Source organism: Vanessa atalanta, chromosome 8 (assembly GCF_905147765.1).
Source record: "Vanessa atalanta chromosome 8, ilVanAtal1.2, whole genome shotgun sequence".
In the NCBI taxonomy this organism is placed as follows: Eukaryota; Metazoa; Arthropoda; class Insecta; order Lepidoptera; family Nymphalidae; genus Vanessa; species Vanessa atalanta.
This window is the reverse complement of record NC_061878.1, coordinates 1,850,199-1,858,952: the sequence shown is the minus strand read 5'-3', so window position 1 is coordinate 1,858,952 and position 8,754 is coordinate 1,850,199. Positions and strand designations below refer to the sequence as shown.

The 8,754-nt window shown below is 35.1% G+C and overlaps 1 long non-coding RNA gene across 1 annotated transcript; it reads left to right on the top strand.

The window, feature by feature from the left end:
* The first annotated feature begins 560 nt into the window (after positions 1-560).
* Positions 561-5,977, top strand: LOC125065961. Its single transcript, XR_007119645.1, has 3 exons — positions 561-807; positions 892-1,015; positions 1,436-5,977. It is a non-coding gene; the product is annotated as an uncharacterized LOC125065961 (long non-coding RNA).
* The last annotated feature ends 2,777 nt before the right edge of the window (positions 5,978-8,754 follow it).

Below are 8,754 nucleotides of genomic sequence, written 5' to 3'. Positions count from 1 at the left end.
GATCCGTAGTTAACCACGTAAAATACATATCAATCCACATAATATAGTGGACTTTGACCAACAGAGCGCTACGTCGGAAAGTAAATATTGTATACAATGTACACTCTTCTGTCTGATGTAAAGCATGTATCTCCGCCCCATCGGTGTTATAAGAAATAAGAAATAAGAAATGTTTATTTGGACACGGTACACAGTAAAAAGGATAAAAAAGTATAAAAATTTAAAACAAAAAATAATAAAAAAAAATGATATTAACTAATTATAACTACTAACTTAATTACAAAAAAAAAAACAAAAACAATACAAAACAACACAATGATACTTAACGTGTCCTAAGGGTTACCATTCAGCTTCCAAGTTGGGTTCCAAGAACCCAACGCTGATTTTCAATGGTACCCTGTGTGGTTGTGACGGGCTGTGACAATATATTATAAAAATAATAAATAAAAAAAAAAAAACTACAATATTAATATACACATAATAACAATATATAATTTTAAATATATAAATACATACATCATTTATGACCCCATAGGAAATGGCAATTTTGTTCCATTAGCTAATAATTAATCGGTCGGGGGGAGACGGGGGAAGGAATGCAAGGTGTCGGTTAATGGTGTAAGTTTTATCAGTGAGGCGCGCGCGCCGGCAGTGGATCGACGCTGTCACGCAACCTTCAAATTTCGAATTACTTTCAACTATTTACTGTTTACCTTAATGAAATGTATACAGATACAAAATAAAACAAAAAACTATATAATATAAAAGTTAATAAGCTTAATCCGGAAGTTGTAAATTGTTAAGACGGTAAGTTGATTATCTAATCATTATATCTTACGTAACTCAACTGTATGCTTTAATATATTATTACCTGTCATTCAAACCATACAGCACAATATGTACAATATGTACAACCACGAAGAAGTCGAACCAAAAGAGAAAACGAACAGCAGCCTTTGCAGCAGCGCATAGCTAGACCAATCTGAGCCATAAGCTACGGAGCCATACCATTAAGGTAAGAGATAAATAATAATTATAATAAATGTTAAATTAAATTATATATACACATGTACACACATATATAAATGTTAAATTACAAATGTTAATGTTTAGGCAAGTAGTACCAGTAGATAGATAAGTTGTTTATAAAGTATCTGTATATACCACTACTTGTATTGTAATAATAAAAAAAAAAATATACATATAACGAAAAAAAATAAAATAAAAATAAAATATATATATATATACATATAAAACCAACTTGGTCTACACATATGTCATTTTGATATATGAATACTGCAATTATATGTAATATTTATTGTATACTAGTTAAACTAAATTAAATAAATAAATAATAAAAAACAAATTATGACTGAAGCTGTAGATTACGTAAATATGATTTGTATCTAAAGCGAAATATATTAATGGTTTCCAGGATCCGAAGGGGAGGCGGCAGGTTGTTCCAGCACTTCGTCGCTGCATAGCGGAAACTACCACGAAAGGCTGCTGATCGATGAAGAGGCACGCTAAGCATATAAGACGACGCTCTCGTGGGATATGTTTTGTTACTTTCTTTTGCCCAACTCAACTTACTATACAGATATAAAGGTGCTTTATTTTGAATAACACCAAATAGGAGGGTAGCAAGATGTAATTGCCTTCGGTATTCCATCTTAATCATCCGTGCGGTATTAAGGTATGGGGATACATGTGCGCGAGGCGGGATTTGGAAGCAGTACCTGAGAGATGCATTTTGTACTCTTTGTATTAGGTTTTTTGAGCGAGCGTGCAGTCTAGGTCCTATAACCGCATCAGCATAATTAAGTTTAGACAATACCAGGCTATCACAAAGTTTAATTCGCATGTCTTTACTAAGAACGTCTCTTATCCTATACAATACTTTTAATCTGTAAAAACAATTACGAACTGTATTAATGGTGTGTTTTTCGAATCTCAATTCCTCATCAATCAACAAACCCAAGTTTCGCACTTCTTTAACGCGCTCGATATTCTTACCTTTAATTTGTATGATAGGGTTTAAGCTACCAATTAGGTTGATTTGTTTCTTCGTTCCTAATATGATATACTTAGTTTTGTCGGGATTTAGTACGAGATTATGAGATTCTGACCATTGCGTAATATAACTCAAATCATCATTCAATTTTTGAATAGCCACGCTAGCTTCAGATGGCTTAAACGAGATATAAATTTGTATATCATCAGCGTAAATGTGGTATTTGCAGTGCTTAATGCTGTTAACAATGTCGGCACAATATAGCGCAAAGATAATTGGTCCTAGTATAGAGCCTTGTGGAACGCCTGTATTAACCGTGCTACAGTCTGAAAGCACCCGGGAACCGTTTCCATTAACTACCTCAACCATTTGTTCACGATTACTCAAATAACTTGCAAACCATTTAATTGTTAGAAAACTGAATCCGTAATATTTTAGTTTGGACAAGAACAGAGCTCTATCAATGGTATCAAAAGCACGAGAAAAATCTAATAAAACAAGAATCGTTCCCTCGCCTACGTCCATACCGCATAGTACATTATCTGTAACATCCAGTAGCGCAGTTGTAGTGCTGTGATGTTTACGAAATCCAGATTGCATAAGTGGTAATACATTGTTATTCTCTAAGAATCGTGTCAATTGGTTACATACGATTCTTTCCAATATTTTGGATATGCATGGTAAAATGCTAATAGGTCGTAGATCCTTAAGTTCACAAACACTCTCCTTCTTGGGAATGGGTTTAACTATCGCGGTCTGCCAAAGATTCGGAAATGTGCCTGTTTCGATTGATGCATTTAAGATTTTAATTATAACTGGTAAAATACGTGGTAACGACAATAAAAGCATGTCTAACGATATTCCGTCCACACCTATGGCCTTAGACTTCAACGAGCGGAGTATTTGTAAAATTTCGACTTCGTTAGTCGGCAATAATGAAAAAACAGATGTGCCAAACTTGTTACATTCATAAAAATTCATTGTTTCTATTGAAACGTGATCCCTACTACTTGGCACATTAAGGAAGAAGTTATTTATCATTGTTGGGTCATTAAGATGTTCTGGTATATTTTGGTCGTGTTTCTGTTTTATATGTATAATTTTATTTAAGTGTTTCCAAAGTACAATTGAGTTTTTAATATTGGAATTAATATGAAAATTAAAATATGCAGATTTCTCCCTATGTATTGCCTGTACTACTTGTCGTTTTAGGTCTTTATAGTAATTTAAACGCAAATCTGTTTTAGACAACCTTGCCTGAGTTTGAGCTTCATCTCGACGTCTCATAAACAATTTAATGTTATATGTAATCCAAGGGTAGTGAGTCTCTTTGATGGTAACCATCTTAATAGGGGCGATAGCATCAAATACCCATAGCAAGTAACCAGTGAACTGGCTTACCATCTCATTAATGTCCTCAATTTTGCATATGTCCTGCCAATTAACTAAATTAAGTGTATCTGTGAGACATTCTGTGTTAATATCTTTTAGCGGTCTGAACATTATGATCTTTGATGGACTTTTATTTCTCTTAATATTTATTTCACAAGATACAAATGCATGGCCGCTAAGCTCTGCAATATGTTCTACTACAATATTGTCAACTCTTGTATTAGAGCAAATGAGATCTATTAAAGTTTCACTGTTAGTCGTAAAATGTGTAGGATTCGTAACATGTTGTGTCAAACCGTGAGTCAATAAAAATGTGTCCAGGATTTGTTTCTGATATTCATGAGTTCTAAGATAATCGATGTTGAAATCTCCTAATAAATATAAGCAATCGTAATAAGGCAGTGCACTTATAGTTTCTGACAATGCATAAAAAAAAACAGAAGTATTCAACCAGGGGGGGCGATAAGCCGTTCCAACAACTATAGTCTTGCCGTTCAATTTTACGAGTATCCACATTTGTTCAACCAAATGAACAACAGGATGCACAAGTGTACGCGCAGATATACCACATTTTATATAAAAGCCAACACCACCACCTCTTGATCGTATCTCCATAGGTCGCGGTATATGACGTAATCGATAACCTGGGACATGAGGTGCTCTGCCGTCTTCTCCCGGACGCAACCAAGTTTCATTAATGGCTATCACATCGGCTTCATGACGCTCCATTAATACTATGAATTCCTCATGATGTGACCCAAGCGAGCCCGGGTTGAATAAACCAAATTTAAGATTGCTCATATTAACCATTTGATAATATATATAGATAAATGAGAATAAATAAAATGTATTATTACGAATATGAGTAAAATAATGAATTTTATAGTATTAATAATTAGAGAGTAATTATACAGCACAACCCCCGCTTCATACGCGTTAATAAAATGATAATTGTTATAAAAATAAATAAATAAAATAATACATAGCTTATCTATAATATATCTTAGTATACAGAACAAGGCCACGACACTGTTGCTATCATTGTACATACCACCACATCTCCCAAAACTTAATATTATTGTGAAATGATAAAATTGAAATAAAGTCTTGAAAACATCATTAATTACAGAGACATAAAAAATACAAATAATCATAATAAAATAAAAAAGTCGTTTACAATACATAAACAATAAGTCTACCAAAAGAAAACATAACAACGGAATGTACGAACTTAATTTTTGCCAAAAATTTTGCAGATATCGTTTTCTGAACGTACCCGTTGAACTGCTGCATCCGTCTCGCGCCGCATGAATATTCTCCCGTCGCGACTCCATATGTAACGCCAACCATGACGTTTTCCCTCTTCTCTGGCCTTATAAAAGAGGAGGCGGTTAGCTCGTGTAAGATGTTCGTTTATATAGACTCGGGAGGGGTTGCCGTCAATGATGCCAGACGTATCAATTCCGCGTCGCACCCGCGCCGACTTTATTAAATCGTCGCGCAAAGACCGCCGCGCAAATCGCACCACGACAAGTCGCGGTCGTCGATCTTCGTTTGGCGACAATTGGTGTCGAAGTCCGACACGTTCGGCACTGACGATGTCGCGAGGGTCGAGTGTCATGCCCAGTTTCCTGAAGATGGCTTGAGTTAGGTGCACCACATTTTCACCCTTCTGTTCTGGAACTCCTGATATTTGAACGTCATTCAGCAATGTACTCTGTTCTCTATCATTAATCTCTGCTTTCAATGACGCTATTGTTTCATTAATTTGTGAATTACTACCCTCTTCATTTATTTTAAGGCATTTTTCCTCTAAGGACGTCATACGGTCTTCAACCTTGTCCACCCTTTTGTTGAACTCAGCCATATTTTCGTTTAGCCTTCCTAACTCCAGCCTGAAAGAAGTCATCTCCCGCGTAACTGTGATGAGCTCTATTCTTAGCAGCCTGATTTCCTCGGCCAATGATCCTGCAGAGCTTTTATCTACCGCATTGGCGTCTATAAATAGCTCTTCAGTAGGCGATTCAGCAGAAGGCTTGTTTTTGGTATCAAGTCCACGGCAGAGACGACACATCCACCGCGCAGGGAGGCGAGAGTCGGGGCTTATATTGACACACGAACGATGGAATACCGAACTGCATTTATTGCATTTAGCGCCATCTGTTGTTGAGAGGAACTTGCCGCATTGATTACATTTGTTAGCCATTATTTAAATATATCGTAGTACTTTGAATATCCGATAGATGGCACAATGAGATGAGTAACAATTGTTAATCAATTAAGTGGTATTAATTTAATAAGATTCAATTAAAGTGTATGAGTGATGTGAATATATACGAATAATGCACGAATCGTTAGATGTATAAGTTGTGTTTTTGGCTTTGTTTGTTTGTTTTTTCTTTTTTGTGGGGGTACCTGCGCATTCGCTATTTGAACAGCTGATTGTTGTATCCGTTAAGAGACACTTAAGAGACACTTATATCACAAGCTATACACTTGTATCAGTCTTATAATATTTCACTCACTTTGTCAAACTCACGTAAATGTTTAAATAAACTTTTTAGAACAATATCCAACTCTTTTTATTTTATTTGTTTGAAAATATACAGAGAGACTATTGTCACCGCCAAACGTCAACGTCAACCTCAAAACCTTATGTGAGGGAATAAATAGTTTACTTGTGTCTGTGCACACACTTAAGTATTATAATAATAATAATGTACCGCGCAGACTGATCTCCAGCTGGAGCCAAAATCGTTTCATAAATTAAATACCAAATAATGATCTTTCCTCTCTGCCAATGAGAGAAATATTCCAACCCGCATTGGAATAGCATTATATAAATGACCTTTTTACATCTGCTAATGACTAAAACATTCATATATTTCAACCAACCCGTATCAGGGCCAATCAATCACCATACTTACACCCATCACCAAAGCATTATTCATAGTACAGTACAGTAATTTGGCACAATAATTTAAAAAAATAAAAATAATGTTTCATACAACTAACCTCCTTGTGAGTCTCCTGCTCGTTTGCCCCCTATAATATAAAAAAAAATAAACTACCTTCAGCTAATAGCTTAATATAGATAATTCCTCAAAATAAGAAGAAGAATAAGAAGGACTTACTAGCAATTGAATCCTCTGTATACTTCCTTGCTACATCATGAATAAGTTCGAGGATACCGGACTACTGATTTGCCATCCAAATCAAACACACTTTCCAAATTCCACATCAATAGAAAAATAACAAGTAGCTAAAAATTTGAGCCGAGATGGCCCAGTGGTTAGAACGCGTGCATCTTAACCGATGATTTCGGGTTCAAACCCAGGCAGGCACCACTGAAATTTCATGTGCTTAATTTGTGTTTATAATTCATCTCGTGCTCGGCGGTGAAGGAAAACATCGCGAGGAAACCTGCATGTGTCTAATTTCAACGAAATTCTGCCACATGTGTATTCCGCCAACCCGCATTGGAGCAGCGTGGTGGAATATGCTCCAAACCTTCTCCTCAAAGGGAGAGGAGGCCTTTATCCCAGCAGTGGGACATTTACGGCCTGCTAATGCTAAAAAAAATTTACTTTCTACGTTTATTTAATTCCTGAAATTTAAATTCAATAATTATTGATGAATGTAGAAAAACATAATATAAGTTTACTTTTTATGATCCTTTTCTACCACTATATGTCAAGGCTACAAAAATAAAAATAAAATAGGGGAGAAAGATTGCAAAGCAAAGAAATATAAGCAGGTACATAACGGTCCTCGCTATCAAATTCGTAATGAGATGGAACATCACAGCAAAACTCGAATACTAATTTTAAAATCATTTATTTCCTTTTTATATTTTTTCTAATTGATCTATTTTTTTAATTACTGCTGTCAATCTATGATCGACGCTAAGCCAGTCGCCACCGCTCCATCTATTTCACCAAAATGTATTAAGCATTTATATTTATATATACTGACTTTCTTAATTACATACATTAGCTTTACATAAAGCGTATTGAAATGAAAATTTAATTCGTTATCGTACTAGAATAAAAACTCTTATCTTATGTCCGAAATCTAGATAACAACGACGTTACAGCTTTCATTTTGAAAGGCCGAGTACGAACGGCACATTAGCGAAACGAATGACATTCATAAAAATAAGACGCAAAAAGAAAAATGGGTCGTCTGAAGATGTACTTTTCCTATTAAAACAGGGTTCGCGTTGATTGCTCGCTAATTATATAACCATTGTGTTCCAGACTTTATAACGAGGCTGTCTGCTATCATTAACAAGTTAACAGATTCATACTACCTTGACCTAACTACTTCTTTGGTCTTATAAAGCTGCAGCAGATTCTGAAGTCTTGGAATCAAATATTTTCATTTGAATATTTTGATACTAACATTTTTTTTGTTATCTTAATTAAGTATCTTTATAAGTAACAAATATGTCAGTTTATTTTTTCCTCAGGCATGTGAACGAATGCCAGAAGCCGCTTGATGAAAAATTATTCTTCGTCATGGTCACGGACACTAAAAATCAATAATCGCTCACGTCAAAACGCCACTAACCAAGAAATGTAACGAAGGTATCGTTGGATTCCTCACTTGCTATGTTATGTATCTTGTTCTTAATAAGAGGTTACTTCAAATTGAAAGGCGACAACCAATATTTCATTAAATATAATTAATTAATAGTAAACCAGTATAGAAACTAAAAGCCAAGGTACTGGAACAATAACATCTACCATAGGAAACTCAGAATCCTTACTTTCAGTATAGTTGGCTTCCCAACTAATAATCTATGATTAGATTCTACAGCTAATAATCTATGATTAGATTCCGTGGATATTTTAAATTTAAATTTGACTTTAACTGTTAATAAATTGAAATCCTATACTAACAAAAACGTCAATAGATTTATAGGCAGTTTATTACATGCAAGAATATAAAGTTAACAAAAAGTGATGAGTTATAGTTACTTACAGTTTATTGGCTACCTCGTCGGTCGTGTGGCTTGATAATAGCAGATCTCGTGATACAAATCCCAGATTGGACGCATAAAGGTTATTGGGTTTTACTAGTTTTATCATCAGATGGTCTATCTACTTATATTATATTAATTAATAAAATATAAAATTCATGCTTGTTCCGTCAATAGTCTTTAAGGGTGTATCTGTGAAGTCCAACCACTCAACAATACATGAACGTACTCGTGTTTCAACTTTTTTTTTATGTTATACTTGGCAAACGATCAGGAGGCTCACCTGATGGAAAGTGACTATCACCGCCCATGGACATCTGCAACACCGGGGGACTTGCAGGTGCGCTACCGGCCTTTCAGGTAA